Genomic DNA, 18586 nt, shown 5'->3' on the forward strand with positions numbered 1-18586 from the left:
ACGCGCCGTCATTACGTCGAGTTGTTCGGTGAGGTCGGAAATCTTTAGCGAGCACGCACAGCCACACACCATGACGCCATCGATGCTGCTCGTCACCGATGTAGGAGAGCAGATGTCTACGTCGCTCACATCCGCGGTAGTCGATCGCCCGCCTTCGGAAGGCACTGTAGCGCTGACGAGGTTAAGTGGTTCTCGATTTCTTGGCTTTTTTCTTGGTGGAGGCCTCGGAGCACTAAACGCGAAGATGCTGGGCACGGCGTCTTGCTTCAAGAAACGACGGTTTCCGGCGACGTTTGGCAAGTAGTTTGCTTCAGTAAAATGCCTTGAACAAACTTTTGTGAACTTCGTCACGGTGAAGAAAGGGCCTTCGTCACGCTTAATAGCTATAATCCAACTTTTCCTCCAGTCCGTATCCTTCGGAAAAGAAAAAAAACGAGACCTGCAAGAAAAGGTAGGCATCAGCCGCGCACCGATTGTAAACAAAGCCGCGGGCAAGCGCGCTTCTGCTTACCTTCGACCCATCCTCGTCTCGAAATCCTCTTTGCGTGCACTGCGGTACACAGCAATGGGCTGGCATTGCGTGATCCCGTTCTATCGGAAACGGCAATTATTTGCGCAAACAGGATCACACGCGAGCGTTCAATCTGAAGCGCGCGCGCGTGTACTCTTGACTGCTCTGACGGCGCGCGACCTACTAATGGCGGCTGAGAAATGCTTCTCGTTGCTGCCGACAGGTGGCGCTGAATTAGGAAAATCTCCTATTGTTCTCGCCTATGTGGCATTATAAACTCTTTTTTTTTTTGTTTTCCTGTTGTAGATACAGGTCGCGCACGTCTTCGTTTTGAAATTATTTGCGTTTATGTAAAAATTTATTGTACCTAAGTATACGATGTTGGATGCCTAAACGTTTTGCCTGCCTATTTTTGACGCCTAAAACACGCCTTTTTAATGCTTGAAAATCCGGCCTCTGTGATCTTTTATCCAGGTCACTTGTCATTTCACGTTGCCACAGTTCATTGTTGCCTGGATGTGAACGCATCACCTCACGTTCCGGTGCCGGAACGTGAGCCAGGCACGATGCCAACTGCGTAGGCGCGCCCTCGTGTCACGCCCGCAACCAAAGAGAGCCATTTCGGTTCTGCCGGGGATAGAAAGAAACACTTTGGTAAAAAGAATAGTAGTAGGTCAGGCACGCACACGCCAGTCTTCGCTTGCCCCCGTTTTCCCGTTAGGGGAGGGGCTCCCGTATTTTTTTATATCGCTTATTGGAAATAACAGTACGCCAAATTTACAGCCATATTACACTACCGGGCAGGCATTACATTGAACTTTGAGCGTAGCAATCGGTCATTTTTCGCTATCCGTGGTTGTTCGACCACGGCATGCGGCGTTTAGCCAATAGAGGCGTTAGCGGCGTTTGGAAAACAGCCGCGCAACTCTGCTACTGCCGGTGGCATGTACAGTAGCTCCTACAAGTATGGCCATGTTCTTTAGAGTTACCGTACATGCTACCTGTATATATGGCTCCTAAGAGAGCCATGTGGAGTAGCTCTACTCTCGGTTAGAGTTACTGTATATGCTACATTTAGGTAGCAGAGTTGCGCATCTGTCTTCCAAACGCCGCTAGCAACCATGCATTGCGGAGAAGCTGACGCTTGGGCCAATTTTTGTATTTCTCGACGCCGCCGCTGCAGCGAACTGAATTAACACTTGTCATCGACAGCCAGTGTTTATCGCCGCCCTTCGACATGCCAGACATGTTTATCGGTGGCACGGTAGGCATGTCGACTGCAAAAACGGAGTGCGACTTCACCGCATAGATGTGGTTGCTAGCCGGACCTATGCGCAACTCTGCTACCTAAAGGTAGTATATACAGTGACTCTACTCCTGGTCTTAGCTTGGCGCCATCTCGCAGCGGGGCGCCGCCGCCGTGCGGAGTCATTCCGCGTTACTCCTCGTTCGTCATCCTCTTCTCCACCGCTCCTCCTTCTGTTGAAATCCTCCTAGCACTCCCTTCACTATCGCCGTTTTTAGGAGCGAAGCCTCAGGCTCTCACGATGTCCGTTGTCGCCGTCGTCGTCGTAGCTCCCCTGCCTCCCCGTCGCGCACGCAGTGCGCATACCGTCCGTGCACAGGTGTTGCGCTGCGCCGGCGCCGCTGGTATCTAGAGCGCGCATACAAGCCGTGAACAGCGCGCAGCGTTGCTCGCAAGCATTGCCCGGCAACTAATTCCGGTTAGGAAAAAAAGAGAGCGGTGTGTAAGGAATGGAAGGAGAAAGAAGTTCGAGCCATTCCACTCTGTGAAGGTTGGTGACCAGCGGAGCTGATGGGCGCATTCCCGTCTGTGCTCTCGGCGTTCTTATAAGCGTGCTGCTCCTCGGGCGTTCTCACAATGCGCGGTCGGCCCATGCTTGCCACGTACGACCGCGCCAACGCAGCGCGTAGACTCGACTATGGTGTCTCTGGTGCGAAACGCGTACCGCTCCACTTAAAGGGGCCTTGCAACACTTTTCCAAGTAACCATCGAATGGCTTCATCAAAGGAGTTTATTGCCTCACGAATCGATCGCCGCTAAAGTTTTAATAATCCGTCAAGTACGAGCGGAGTTACAGAGATCTGTCGCATGCTCTAATTGCTTTCTTCTCTCGTCCCGACGAGCGCATTGGAAGCTAAGCAGGGAGGAATGGCACGGGAGATAGAAGTTACGTTACGCGCGCGTCATGACCTTGAGAACTTTCGAACACGCGGCTTACTTTCAGTGTGATCTCGCGCGTGGGCACGTGGCGGCCTACCGCGGCGGTCGCAGTAACTGTGCAGCTCACGGTGCTCAAATGAGCCAATGGCCGTGAACTTGGTTATATGGCGCGGTAATTTGGGTATATGACATCATTTGTCGAGAGAAAATGGAATGATTTCTAGATGACTTCGAGAATTAATTCTAAATTCCAGACCGCGTGCTGCGCTATAACGTTTGGCTCACGTGTTCTCAGGAGCCTCGACTACCGATCGGCAGCGTTTTCTATGTTGAAAAGTGTTGCAGGGCCCCTCTAAGATTTCTGCACCTCACGTGTGTTATGCTGCCTCCGGTATCGGCTCGCTTTGCTGATCGGACGATGCCATTTGATGAGGCCACTATGTGACGTCATGTAGCGACGTGACACCACAAATTTAGTGATTTGCAACGTCATTACGTGACGTCCATCGCTCGCTCAGAGAAGGTCACGTGGTTCTTTTTTTTTTTTTGTACGCGGCTGGACGCCGCAAAATCAAGCAGGGGTACCATAAAAGGGAAGTAACGATGAATGACTCCTAAAGGATATATTTCAATAAAAAATATATGCAAAGCGAAAGAACAAGCATTGAGAACACCAATATATAAGCAGAAATACTGCTCGACAAACGCCACCTATAAGGCCCAGAGTATACGTGCTACGCACAGATAATCGGGAAGGCAGGCCTGACGCATCGAAAGCGATATCTCGTGTGATATGTCTCCTCATAAAATGAAGCTTATCCTAATGCCGCGCTTGCTTTCGTCGCTTTATAGAGTGGTGCACGCAACTGAGCTGCGACGATGATACACATCCTTGCAGCTCGACTGACGCGCTAAAATTTCCGATCCTCTTTGCGAGGGCGGCGTCTTACTAGTTGACCGTAGACGCTCTTCGAGCGTCTCAGGGTGCGTCGTCGGCCGTCGTCGCCACCCATATCTTAACAGGGCGAGCGCGGGCTTCAACGGCTCTGCCGGGCTGGCACTCTTGTTCTCCGCCGCTTCGCCTCCACTTTTGGGCCTTCCGGCTGTCGCCGCCGAGGCGAGTAGCGCGCGATAAGACCCAGGAGAAGCGTAACGCTCGGGTTTCGCATGCACAACGACGTAAATGAGAGCGCGCAGACTCCGCAGTTCCTGGATTTGACCATCATACTCGCGAAACCAAGACCTTGGCGTCGCTTCGGTGAGGTGAGACCGATCAAAACCTTTGTCAGTGTCGTATTGAAAGTGCTGCTGTGATTGGTCAGGTGGCTTCTGGGAGCAGCTTCGACTCTGCGAAGCGGTTTCCGGATGCCCCTATAGGCCTATGTATTTTTACTAAGGTGCCGAACCTGCCGTGCCCCCCCCCCCCCCTCACTCTCCGCCCCATTAACCCGATCTTCACGGTGTAAGGTAGCAAATCAGAAATGTTTTTATTGGCTACAGTTAATTTCCTCCTCCTATTACTCAGTCCTCCATATCACAGAGTAACAGATCAATGGATAGCTTTGTGTGCATGAAGTACAGCGACCACCACGCGACCAACAGGTTGATAGCGTGGCGCTGATGCTTTTACGAAAAAGGCGAAACATTTCTATATCCAAGCTACAGGTTTCCCATTAGGGTAATCAGTTAATGCGACCTGATTCGCTTGATTTATTCCCAATAGAAACAATGAATACCTGTCTTTGTAATGGGCTAATTTAGTATTTTGATTGTGAGCCCGTTTTCCTCACTCCGAGCTGGCTAAATTTGAAGTGGATGAAATGTAACGGTCATAGTTGTTTTTTAGCTACGGTGCCCGGTGTCCGCTGGAGGGCGGACTATCTAGAAACGTTGAATGGAGAGATATTCACTCAGGTGTGTGGTTTGGGCACGAGCCTACATAAAGCCCTGGGTTTTAGAGACAACAATGGAAAGGTTAACACGTCCGCTACAGAAATAAGTAAGAGACGGTTAGCGGATTGGTGAGGAAACGTAGAGAGAAGGGACAAAATAAATAGTATGAAAAATAAGGTCATTCTGCCTTAAGGGGCAAAGAAATGTGCTGTAAATTTAGTCCTTTTTTTGTACAGTAAGATCGATTTAATCGAAGTAGACAAGACATTAGGCCAACTTAAAGGAGAAAAAAAAAGTGTTTTTTTTCTTTCGTTGTTTTTGACGAGCCTGGGTGGCGCACATGTCACCGCCCCGTTATAAAGGGGACGCTCGAAGCATCCATCCATCCATCCATCCATCCCATCCATCCATCCATCCATCCATCCATCCATCCATCCATCCATCTATGGCCTGAGGGAAAAATAGAAAGGGATAAGAGATTGAAAGGGCAGAAAAAATTGGCCGCGTATCTGCGTGCTTCGCTGCAAATGTCGTGTAAAGACGATAGAAGAGGCGCTATGTGAGATATGGGACGCCATCTGGTAATACGTCGGGAACATGAGTTCTGTGTTGCGTGCTGGTAGTCCCGGCGCAGCAGCAGGCGAAGACCGGCGGTGACCAACGCGACCGGCGGGGACGCCAGCCAGCCCGAAAACGCGGTTTGGCGCGAAGCGCTGAAGCAGAGAAACGTCCGCACTCAACGAGTACTCTCCACACACTCTTTTATTTACACGTCGCCTGGGTAAAACAGGAACGCCAGAGCGGCGCCCACAACCGGCAGCCTGAAGGCCGCCCACAACGCTGCTTTTTCATTTTTAAATATTTTTTTTCACCTTCTTGGCCTTCTCAAAACTAAAGTTTTTCAACACCAACCCATGGCATTCGTACAGTGCAATACAGAACCGAAACCGAAACCAACAATGAGCTCGTGCGAAGGGCACGGAGGAAGGCAAATTTCAGCGCAGTTCGCATTTTCAGCTTTGTTGAAACAGCGCTCACTGACGACGACGAAGTAAAAGAAGGCACACGACAGGCAGCGCCTGTCCTTTTGGCCTTCTTTACTTCGTCGTCGTCTAGTGAGCGCTGTTTCAACAAAGATGAACGCATACCAACTCGCTCAAGCTTCCATTCTTATGCATTTTCAGCGCCACTTAAGAAACTAGGGTCCTTAAAATTAGTATGTATGCATTTTCTATTAAAGGAACACGCCACCTAATACTTACCTAGTGATGTTGCACCTCAGATATGCATGATATTTACTTTTTGATCGACAACGTTCACAAGTATGAACAGCCGTACCAGTTCAAGACGGCTGGCCCTTGGGCAAGTGGTTCAACTTTGGCCGAGTGGCTGAATCGAGGGACGTGCCGACAAACAGAAAGACAGAAAGACAGACCAAAATTATTCTGCGTTTAAGGTTCCCAAGAAAGACTATCGTCTTTAAAACACAAACGTGCACGCACAGGGCTACCTATAGTATCTATACTCATGATGTAAGGCATGCAAAGACTAAAAAAAAAAAAAACCTACATTGAATGAGGAACATTGCGACACATGCGGCGTCCGTGAGGTTTTGAACGCCTATTGAACCTTCGACTAACCTATGCGGTAGCGAGTATTAGAGAATCGAATTGCGATAGTTGGTGCGTATTAACTACAGACATAACTAATTAGCGTAAAAAACAACGGACAAGGTTAAGGCAACAGACAGGACTCGGCGCTGTCTGTTGCCTTCACCTTATCCGTTGTTTTTTGCGCTAATTAGTTATGTCGGTAGCGAGTGTCTAGCATTTCAGCATGATTGACACTGATTAAAAACCCTTATTAGCAACTACCATCTGCCGCTGGGCTGCCTGGTTAGTAGTAGCGACAGCTCTGCCATTGACAGGAACGAGTTTCCCATTTTCTTTTCTTTTTAATCTCGAGAATTACATCACTGTTATGAAAACCAGATCATGTACTATCCTAGTCGCAAGTGCCCGGGACTCGATGGCTTGCAAAAAAAAAACCAAATTATCGTTTAGCGGACTCCCAATTAAAAGTTTCAGCCTGTAGTTTGGTTTCGCTGCCTACAGAGTTATTCGCAGTTAGTCCATTCCCCCTGGAGATTTTGTCCTTGGGAGTACATTTAGTATTTAGATAGCGTTTATACAGGGTGTTTCAGATAACTAGCACCAGTATACATTATAAAAACATTTGGCAGATCCCATGCCTTGTGGGAATCGGTGTCATGCGAAGCAATTTTTGGCTTTGAGCCAAGCTTTACGAGGTGGATCGACGTGTTTTTGTAAGTGTAGTAGCTGTTTGCACATCGTGGGCTTACCAGGCATGTCGACAACACTGGCATTTAAAGGGTAACTTATGGTGCGACGTAATGTCAGCCCTCACGTTAGAGTATAAACGTTAGTATTATCGAAACTAAGTGCACTTTATGGTGCAATCATGTGAATATACGTACGTAACTTTCGTTAATGTATTCCCGGGGTCGAGCAATGCGTCAGTGTAGCTTGCTCAATCATAGGAGTACAAATGTAATGTTACAGACGTTATTCTGATATGACGCTTGTATCATAGAAGTACATTTGTAGCGTTTATTGCTTTCTTGTAAAAATAGATAGCCAGCACCACAACCACAATTGACGTTGAACCGACATTACGCCTGCATAGGCTGTTTTTCCAAACCAGTTTATAGACCTGGCGTGGCTTTGTGGTAGAATACCTGATTGCCACGCAGAATGCTTCAGTTCGATTTATGCTGATATCCTAATTTTAGGGGTGTAGCTCTCTTAGTCTAACCTTGTCACGTCTCCGTTGTCCGGCGTATCTCCCGGCAGCCGGCAGTAAACGGCAGTATTTGTCCGGTGGTGGTGGTGTGCGGCGTGACCACCCTTACTGCGCATGCGCATACCCTCTCCACACACCTCCTCTCCACTCCCCTCACCATTCCCCATGTCCTCTACACCTCTCCCCTTCCCTCTCCACTCACCCTCTCCCTTCCCTCTCCACCTAGCCTCTCCACTTCCCCTCTCCCCTCTCCCATAACCAGTCTTAAAAACGGAGGGGGCGTGCAAATATGAAGGCTCCCTAAGGACAATGCGCTGCGACAGTACGTGATATGCATCGCCCTCTCCTCTCCTACGCTTCCCCCTCTTTCTCCTCTCCTACGCCCCTCCTATCTTGCCTCGCGGCGCAGCGGCGCCGACGCAGGCAGCGTCGCGAGGCAGCGTCGCGGCAGCGTCTTGACTGAAAAAACCGACCGCTCGCGCTACACAACCGTTCACTGACCCCGTATATATAGGCACTGGATTTTGACCTCCAAGGTAGTGCGTGTGTGCGATTTCTCCTGTGCGTGATTAAACAATGAAAATTCACAGCGTACATGTAAAATTAAAGTGAGCTGCAAGTCGTCATGACTCTCATCGAACCTTTAGTATAAACGCGCCCGATCTCACGTCGGTGATGATGTACTGGGCAGAATTCACGGAAGATTCACGGTTTACCGATGAACCTCCGCGGCTTCGCCCACTCATCATCATTCACTCCGTGGATATGATGTGATTTTTACAGCGAAAGCTGTTATGAGATCATTTCACCGGCCGTTTTTGGCGCCGTAGTTGTCCGCCGCCGCCGCCGCCGCCGCCGGTGTCCGTAACCAGTATCGCTCGAAATAAGAAAAAAAACTAAATAAGAAAAAATTCCAGGATGGAACGAGGTTCGAACCTGGGTCCTCTGCGTGGGAGCCCAGTATTCAACCTCTGAGCCATACCGGTGCTTGTAACTGCTTTGCTAAAAGGTCCTATACAGGCTTCATGTCGGGAAGGAACCACATTAGCATATGCATATAGCGTGGTAGAAGAGTAAATAAGCACCAAGCGTAGCACAACGCGAATTCTGTAACCAGGCGTCACACAATGCGAATTGCGCAACGAGCAGGTTGTTGAATGCTTCCAACCCATTACAAAGGACCCTGCCATAATTCTTCATCATCAGGCACAGCATCAACAAAGTGCGCATAATGCCTTACATGGGTTTAGCAGGTACCAACGCTCTCCGTAGAATGACAAAAAATGGTAGAGTGCCTGCTGGCCTACATCTCAAAAATTACAATTATTTATAGCGTAGTGGGTTCCTCGCAAGTGCACTTGGATTGGTTGCCAAGGAAGCCCATAACGCATGATACACTTCCTCTGGGTCTCAGTAAAATTACAATGATTTATAGCGTAGTGGGTTCCTCGCAAGGGCACTGTATTGGTTGCCAAGGAAGCCCATAAGCGTATGATCCATTTCCTCGGGGTCTCAGTAAAGTTCTTCGCTCCCCCCCCCCCCGTCTCTTTCCCACGTCAACGTATGTTATACAGCATGACGGGAGAGGGAATAGCGACCGGGTGTCACCAATGCAAATTACATAACTGGTGGGCAGTTAAAGATTCCAAACCCATTACAAAGGGCTGAGCCATAATTCTTCATCGTCATCAGTCGTCGTGTGAACAAAGTGCACATAATACCTTACAGACGTGTAGCTGGTGCATCGCTCTCCGCAGAATGACGAATAATGGCTTAGTAGGTGTTCCAAACTTCACAAAAATTGTGATTTATGGCGTAGTGGGTACCTTTCTAGTGTACTTGTATTGTAGCCCCAAGAGAGCTTAACGGGCTCTAGAAACGCCGCTCTTCCAGCTTTCGCTGTGACTGTGCTGCGGTTTTAGCGCAGGCCTGGCGTTTTTTTATTCTTTCCATTCGTCGGGTGAACGTTGCCGATATCGGTTTTTCTTACCGCTCTCGCATTTAAATTACTGATGTCTGTTCTCGCCGTTCCTGGGTAGATTAAACTGTCAATCACCTGTGGCGCATACCCGTTCACCGCGGCCATTGGTAAACGGGTATGTGCCACACGTGTCTAGAGAAAAGGGTTTGACGACGTACGCGACAGGATTTTCACGTTATTCATGTCATGACCAGACCGTCATATTCGTCAAATCTTCTACCCTCCCATGCGAATTTTGGTTACACCAAGTTAAGGAGGTGATCACGAGAGCACCCGACGTAGATAGATAGATAGATAGAGATAGATAGATAGATAGATAGATAGATAGATAGATAGATAGATATAGATAGATAGATAGATAGATAGATAGATAGATGATAGTAGATAGATAGATAGATAGATAGATAATAGATAGATAAAAACGCTCAAAGTGCGAAAGGTTCGCTAAGAAATGCTTCGCATTAAAGAAAAAAAGAAAACATGCGCGTTTCGAATTGGCACAGTATTGTTCTGAGCCATATAGAGGACGTCAAAACATTTTAAAATGCGAAGCGTTTCTTAGCGAACCTTTGGCACTTTGAGCGTATCTATCTATATATATCTATCTATCTATCTTCTATCTATATCTATCTATCTATCATCTATCTATCTATCTATCTATCTATCTATCTATCTATCTATCTATATCTATCTATCTATATATCCGCCTACGTCTGGGTGCTCTCATGATCGCCTCCTAAACTTGGTGTAGGCCAAAATTGACATGGGAGGGTAAGAGCATTTGACGAATAGACTGTCGGGTCATGACGTAAATACCATTAAAATCCTGTCGCGTACGTCGTCAAATCCTTTTCTTCAGACACGTGTGGCATATACCCGTTTACCAAGAGCCGCGGGTACGGGTATGCGCCACAGGTGATTGGCAGTTTATATTTACCCAGGAACGGCGAGAACAGACATCAGTCATTTAAATGCGAGAGCGGCAAGAAAAACCAATATCGGCAGCATTCACCCGACGAATGGAAAGAATAAAAATTAGGATACCAGCAGAAATCGAACTGAAGCATTCTGCGTGGCAATCAGGTATTCTGCCACAAAGCCACGCCAGGTCTATAAACTGGTTTGGAAAAACAGCCTATGCAGGCGTAATGTCGGTGCAACGTCAATTGTGGTTGTGGTGCTGGTTATCTAATTTTACAAGAAAGCAATAAACATTACAACTGTACTCGTACGATACAAGCGTCATATCAGAATAACGTCTGTAACATTACATTTGTACTCCTATGATTGAGCAAGCTACACTGAAGCATTGCTCGACCCCGGAGGAATACATTAACGAAAGTTACGTATGATATTCACGTGATTGCACCATAAAGTGCACTTAGTTTCGACAATACTAACGTTTATACTCTAACGTGAGGGCTGACATTACGTCGCATCATGTTACCATTTAAATGCCAGTGTTGTCGACGTGCCTGGTAAGTCCACGATGTGCAAACAGCTACTACACTTACAAAAACACGTCGATCCACCTCGTAAGGTTTGGCTCAAAGCCATAAAATACAGCATAGAAGTAGTCGCTGACGCTTCGCATGCAACCGATTCCCTTAACGCGTGGGATCTGCCGATTTTTTCCAATCCGCCAAGCTCGGTAGATAACGAAGACTGTTTAATGAACTTTTTAAATATAGTAACTCTAGCGAAAGATCTTCAATACAAAAGTTGCAGCGCTTGCTCGGAAACGTCAGATTTTTAAAATCTATTCTAAGGTAACTCCCCTGATTATTTTTTTCCAGCCTTTCTTTAAATCGCGCGAATTAAAAAAAATATATACCACGTGACTGCCACCTAACGCGTGACGCTTTCAGTACCCTCAGATGTAAGTTGAACGAATTATCAAAGACTGCTCCGCGCGCAGAGGTCGATTCAACGGGCTATCGGTGACTGTGGTATGGACGTTAAGCAACAAAAGGGACCCTCGCCCCCTCCATCCTGTTCCTTCATTGGTGCGAAAAGAAAAAAAAATTGCCTACGCTTCATCAAATGATGCTTAATGCTTAGGTCTCGTATGACATTTGCCCGTGGCTGCAGATTTTTCGTTGAAGAGCGTTCTGCACCTCACCTAGATTTGCACTGCCTCCGTGATCGACCCACTTTGACTAAGCGAAGACGTCATGTGAAGACGTCATCACGTGACGCCATGCTATGTGACGTCACCATGAAATCATGACGATGGCACAAATTTTGGCGATCTGTGACGTCATATGGTGTCGTCATCGCGTGATGATTTTTTGCGTCACTCGTGTTGACGCCGCTGACGCGGGACGCCCGGTCAATTTTCGCGTCTGATGAGGCATCGAAGGCTTTCGCCTTAAAAATGAGCATACATACTGAGCTACGGAAAGGTGAATAACTGTGCAATGACTTCAGCGCGAAAAAAAATAGCGCTGGAAATAGTGTGAACTGTGACTCACTTAAAACTGCGGTGTCTGCACATGCGTGATAAGCACCTGTATAACAGGCTTCCCCACATTGAAAAGCTTTATGCAGGAAAGTCCGCTTGAAGTTACGACTGTGTTGACATGGGGTGACGTTTGTCCAGCACAATTTTCTTGGGTCCGCTTTGGTAGCTTAGCGGCTGCGGTATAGCGCTCCTGAGCTCGAGGACGCGGGTTCGGTTGCCCGCCACTACAGCCGCCTGTCAAAGGAGGTGAAATGCAAAAAAAAAAAAAAGAATCGCGTGTACGTAGATTTAGGTTCATTTTAAAGGACCTTAGGTTGTCAAAATTAATCTGAGGTCATCTATTTCGGCATGCATCATATCATATAACGTAAAACTATAACGTAATCATATAACGTAAAACTATAACCTCGGAATTTATTTTTTCAAGAAACTCTAACACAGTTTAATGGTAGAGTTTCCAGTGACAAAGCACGACGAAACGTGCGTCGCTACGCTGCTGTCCGAAAAGCTAATTAATAATTTTCTGCAGGAAATTCAGTAAAACTAAAAAAAAAGCCTCAGAACTTCCTAGAACTATCAAACACGGGAGAACATCTTCAATTTCATGGAGTGAGTTTGTCAAATACTTTTAAGACGCTGATCAACTGGGCCGTATTCAGGGGGGCCATCAATGAGCAGCCGACATGAAATGTGCGCAGGGGCTTCTAATGTTAAATCACTTGAGACCATGGATCCGACGAAGGTACAAGGTCACAAAATTAGGAAGTAACCGTTATCTATTTCTGCAGCATGTTCGAGAATCGAGACAACTTCAGAAATTTGAGACAACTTCAGTAGATAATATGCTAATGATGTTGTAGGGTCAGCGATATTCTGGTACATAAAACTCTCGAGCTACCACACGAAAATGTGCCAGGAAGAAGGCACTCATTGACCAAAGCATTATATGAAGACGAGCTGGCTTTGTCTGCGGAGGTAAATTATGTGTAATCAATTCACTCGTGGTATGTCAAAGGGGCCCTGCAAAACTTTTTCAGCATGGTCAGAAAACGCTGCCGATCGGTAGTCGAGGCTACCGAAAACACGCGAGCCAAACATTATAGCGCAGCACGCGGCCTGGGATTTACAATAAATTCGCAAAGTCACCTAAAAAACGCTTCCTCTTCTCTCGACAAAGAATGATGCTAACGGCGTCACAGGCAGTTTCCACGCCATCGGCTGATTTGACCCTTGCGCGCTCGATAGTTAATACGGCCGCCCGTGAAAGGCCGCCACTCGACCGCGCGCGCGTGCGCGCGCGATCGCATTGAAATACGCCGTACGTTCGAAAAAAAAAAAAGAAAATGTGCTCAAGGTCAGGAGGCGCGCGTGACGTACCTTCTTCCCCCCTGCTTAGCTTCCCGCGCTTTCGTCGGGGCGAGAGAAGAGAGAAGGCAATTACAGCGTGCGACAAATCTTTGTAACTCCACTCGTACTGGACGTATTCTAAAAATTTTTGCGGCGTTCGATTCGTGAGGCCATACGTTTCTTAGTGAAGCCATTCCGTGGTTATTCGGAAAAGTGTTGCAGGGCCCCTTTAATGACGCATTCGCCTGTCATTAAATGGGCGATAAAGATAACCAAGCGTGCTTGATGGGCCTATCGCTTAATTTTTTAGCGCGATAGCGTGAAAGAGCTCGTTCCGCAGAAACTCCGTTGTCGGTGTCGTCGTCGTTGTTGTGATCGAAAAATCGGCGTTGTCCATGAGCGAAAATTCTATAGAGGCAAATAAAAAATGGTACAAATCTTCGGTTCAAATGGGAATCGAGCCCAGAACTTCCGCGTGGCAAGCAGGTGTTCTACCACGTAGCCACACCTATGCTTGAAACTGTATCGAAAGAAAAGAAAACCTATAAGAATGCCGTGTATAGTGCGAGGAGTGTCCTTAGTGCATGTAATATTGCATGACAGAATCGCAGTATCCAACCAGGCATCAACAAATGTGAATTGTGCAACCAGCGGTTCGTTTAAAGACCTACAAATTAAAGCGCACATGCATATTTAACCATAATTATCAGTAATAACATCGCCAAAGTGTGCAGCTGCGCAGGTGCCCATGTTGCCTTTCGGACGCCTAGTGGGTGCTTCGACAATTCGCCAAAATAAGACTTATGGCGTTAGCGGTACGGTTGAGGCATCCACCGAGCGAAGCCAGGCGAGAGATTGAGAAGGCGATGCGAACGGGGCTCGATTGCGCTATCGCGTTCTACTCTTGAAGGCGAAGCTCAAGTGCGCTCCAAGTTGTCGTTGTTTTTTTTTTTTTCTACACGAAGCTCAATTTTTCTCTTTCTTTGTTATAACGCTGTCGCTATCGCTAGGGCTTCAGTTCTTTTATTCAAGATCTTTTATTCAAGAAACATTGCGCGCATTGGCGCAAGTGCGTGTTGTGAGGTGTGTCGTGGTCTTAATTTTTCTTGCACAAATGCTGGGGGATGAGTGAGTGCACGCTACACGTTGGCATCGTTTTTCTATTGCTTCTTCACCTGAAAAAGCTGAAATGGGACTTCCCGTGAAGATTAGGTTGATTCGACTAAGAAGAGAAAGAGAGAGAGAGAGAAAAAAAAAGAACTATACCGAAGTAAGGCAGTCTGGAGTGAAAGCGACGATCGTGATGAGTGGACTTAGCCTTGGACAAAAAGAAGCATCCAGACACTAGGAGAGAACACTTGAAAAAAAAAATAAAGAAAGAAAATAAAGGTGGAGAAAAGAAGGGAATTCCGTGTTTCCGAAACAGGAAACGGCGGAAGGGGGGTTGGCAGGAAAAGCGCCGACGCGTTCCGCTCCCCTGGCGTGAAAAGGGGCGGTCCCAGACACTTGCCCCTCTTCACCATCTCTCGGCACCACACACGCACTCTCGCAAGGAAAGAAGCAAACCAAAACAAGTGGCTGCTAACTAAAACAACAGCAGCACGTGGGAACACCTCGCAGCTGTATGCACGCTGCACTCCAAAAAAAAAACTGGTCTGCTCCATACGCTGCCCGCCGGTACGCGAAGGCATGAATGTGCCCGCAGTGTTTAAAGTGGCTGGACGCTAGGAGAAGGAAGCGATGGATAGACGAGGGGCAGATGGGGAGCAGCAGGAATTCTTGCGTCGCCGCCGTGTCCGCCGCTATATATTAACTCCCTCACTCTTTTTCGCCCGTCTACTACGGCTGAGGTTCTCTCCGTTTGAGCTGCCGTGGCGGCCTGCCCCTGTCTGGCTGTTCCCTCCTTCTCTAGTGTTATCTTCGAGCCGAGAGAGCGCATTGCCGCTCTGTACGCTCACGCACACTTTCGCCGAGAATGAGCCGTCAACGATGCCGGCTCGCCGGGCAGTCGAGGCGTCAGGTCCCGCTTGACTCCCCTCTCGAGTGCTCTCCTCCTTCGTCTGTTCTGTCAACGCGCGGGTGTCATCGCGGGTCCGGCCGCCGTCATCTCCGCGTGTCGTCACACCTGCGTCTCGCGTGCCGGCTGCGATGTTCTTGGGAGGTGTGCGCGGTGAATCTCGTTACCTACGTCGGGTCGTCGGTTGCCGCACGCCTCGTGGGAATCTCGCTGTTCGTCGGTGGTAGAGAGACGACGCGGATGAAAAGCACATTCCTGCACCCGGCGGCACAGCTGGAGGCATTGCTCGAGGCCAGGTGATGCCCGACTCCGTGAGGCGGAGATCACAGGTAGGCGATGAAACCGGTGTAATGATTGACTACAGGGACACTAAAGTGAAACAATAAATTGCTTTAGACCGATGAATTGTGCTCTGAAAACTCGTGTCCTTAAGTTCGCCACCATAGGTTTATTAATAAATGAGAAAATCAGTGTCCAAAGTTTCACCTTTGAATTTCGCGCCGAAATCCCCGGTGACGTCACAGATTTCAAAGTTTTTTTTTTCGTATTTTGGCTGCCTTGACTCAACGAAATTTCCTGACACTTGGTATTTTAAGTCCCTGGCTCCCTCAGAAGACAATGTACTTCATTTTTGCCGATTAGGAACTACCTAGGCCTTAGTACACTTCGTCAAAATTTATGACGTCACTGCGACTGGTGCGGGAACTTCAAAGTGGCGTCACCACCCGCATTTTCTGTTAGTGCGTTTTATCGCTAAAGAGAAAAATCGTTTTTCTCTTTCGAGTCCCTTTAAGTGAGTGGACGAAGGAGTATTCTGTAGTGAATTAGGGTGTGGATAAGGATAAGTATGGGTGAGGGATGCGAGTGCAGTGGCTTGGCGAGAGCTGGAGAAATGATCAGAGGGAGAGAGGTATTGAGAGCGAGATTCATTTTTATTGATATGCTGGGGATGTTTGCCCGATCGGTCGCCTGGCCTGCCACGTTGCAGGTGCCATGAGATAAATGTGGTATATACGGTGATTACAGCGACGCACGAAGAACACGTATGCAGTCACGCACACACACAAACATAAAATAGCTGTGCACAAGGTTTCATTTAAGCCTGTTGATTTCAGGACGGGATTAAAATTCTTTACCGATATCGGGACTTCTCCGTGCTTCGTATACAGGGATTGCGAATAAGTCGCGGATATCGTGAGCTTACGTTATGTGTAAATATGCAGGAAATCTTTAATACGGTTGCGAATCAAAGAAGAAGAAAGAAAGAAAGAAAGAAAGAAAGAAAAAAGAAAGAAAGAAGAAAGAAAAAAGAAAGAAAGAAAGAAAAAAAACAAAGAAACAAACAATTGAATGAAGGCGCGTCGTGGCTGTATCTTTTCTTGAAAAGCGGCAGGTCATCTCACTTTCGCCAGCAGATCGCCTTACCTGTACGTGTGATGTTTGGTCCTTATCTGTTTCTTTCGAGCTGTGCGCAAGAAAAGCGCAATATCAACGTTTTCTTTGTCGTGAAACATAAAACTCAGGAGCAGCCACTGCATGCAGCGCATCTTCTTGCAGACATACGAAATAGTTTTTCGCGCCTGTTTGTAGTTTACGAAAGAAATAGATAAGTATAACAGATTGCACCCATAGAATAAGCTGTCTACTTGTGTATTTCAGAATGATTGCCGCTTTTCGTACCGGGTTCTGCTTTGGCGCGCCTTCATTCAAATTTCGTCACTTCCTTGTCACGTGCAGTTCCGGCCTTACGTAACCAAAAGGCCACGTTTCCTGCTCGCCAGGCGCCGTCAGTTTCGGTGTCGCCCTTAAAATTCGGTGACGAATATCTCGAATCGCGTGCAACGTTTTTGATTTCTAAAAAAAATGGGTATGCCATAAATTGGCACGCGCTACAACTTTCTAATATACACGACCACCCTCAAGTCAATAATTAAAAACGAGTTTTTGTTAATCAGTCATAACAGTGTCATTTCAGCTGGGGCAAAGTATTTCCGCTTCGACGTAAAGTTCATGTGCGAAAACGACAGGAGTCATGTAATTTTTTATTAAAAAATCTGTATCAATGTCTAAAAAAACTGTATAGTATACTGCAGACGCCGATGTAGAAGAGAAAACATCTTGCATCGCAAGAAAATAAATGAAAACAGAGTCAGAAAGTCACACCTACAAAATGCAGAAAACAGTATTGTAAATTTGCGAATAATACAGAAGCAAAAGCGTGGTAGAATTTTGGATAAATTAAAAGGAGGTAAATAATAAATCCTTCATATCAACCTTATCTGCGCTTCTGTATGTTATTATCATTGGCTGAACAGAGCTTTTTCCGTTTATGAATGCTGCCGGTCATTACAGATTTAATTATTGCCAGTAGCAGAAGCAACAGGAATTTTTCCTTGCGAACACTTATAGTGAGAGATCAATTTTTGATATATCGGACCCGTTTGGTCTAACGCGCGGAGCTTACCATTCATACATGCATTTGTCCATTACTGCCTTCGCAAATATACGGGGCCAGCATCACGTTGACAGGCGTTTTCTCTTGCGGACTGTGATAGCTTAACACCACCACCAACAACAAGAACAAGAACTACAAAACGACTATGACGACAGCAGCGGCAGCGAATCATAACAAAAATAGTAGCCGTATCGTCTATAGGCCATTTTCCCAGGCTTTCGCCGCCTAACAAACAACGTCAACAGCACGTTGGACGTGGGGGCGTCGCATCTCACCGGTGCAGCGTGGGCTGCGGGGCGGATTACACAGCGCATAGCGGCGCCGTACGCGGGGCATCGACCCGGCTGTTGAGGAGGACATCGATATGCGTGGAAGCCATGGCTGGATGTTTTCCTTGTATTTCTTTTTCTTCGCCTCGCCTCACAAACGACACGATATAAGAGAACGGCCTTCTACTCACTCCGTACTTGCACTTCATTTTGCGTTAGAACTTAGAAGTAAGAGTGAATGAAATTGGTATAGGCAACCAGGGGCGTAGCCAGAAATTTTTTGCGGGGGGGGGGGGTTCAACCGTACTTTATGTATGTTCGTGCGTGCGTTTGTATGTGCGCGTGTATATATGCGCAAGCAAAACTGAAAAATTTCGGGGGGGGGGGTTGAACCCCCCAAACCCCCCCTCTGGCTACGCCTCTGTAGGCAACTCAACGACTGCATTGAAATTGAATAAGGACAACGTTGCCTATAAGACGGAATGGTCAACGCACGACCTCCTCTAAAACTTCCGACCTGCCTCATGGCCGCCGCTCCCCGTGTCGCCAGTTTTTTTTAGTTCCCCAAACTGCCACCGCACGCCCGCGGCGCCACAACTGACCCCCATCTATGCCCTCATGGCATCGCCAGCTTGCGACTT

At 47.5% G+C, this 18586-nt stretch overlaps 1 protein-coding gene across 2 annotated transcripts in view; it reads left to right on the plus strand.

Moving 5' to 3' along the window:
* Nucleotides 1-3835: 3835 nt before the first annotated feature.
* Nucleotides 3836-18586, plus strand: part of LOC119393368 (beta-1,3-galactosyltransferase 1) — a 45072-nt gene continuing 30321 nt past the window's right edge. The window contains exon 1 of one of the 2 annotated variants that reach the window (XM_037660344.2): nucleotides 3836-3959. The gene's annotated coding sequence lies outside the window, so the exon portion shown is untranslated. Of the gene's footprint in view, nucleotides 3960-15527; nucleotides 15551-18586 lie in introns of those variants that run through there. The other variant, XM_049416221.1, reaches the window with a different exon arrangement.

The sequence above is a fragment of the Rhipicephalus sanguineus genome, chromosome 5, assembly GCF_013339695.2.
Source record: "Rhipicephalus sanguineus isolate Rsan-2018 chromosome 5, BIME_Rsan_1.4, whole genome shotgun sequence".
In the NCBI taxonomy this organism is placed as follows: Eukaryota; Metazoa; Arthropoda; class Arachnida; order Ixodida; family Ixodidae; genus Rhipicephalus; species Rhipicephalus sanguineus.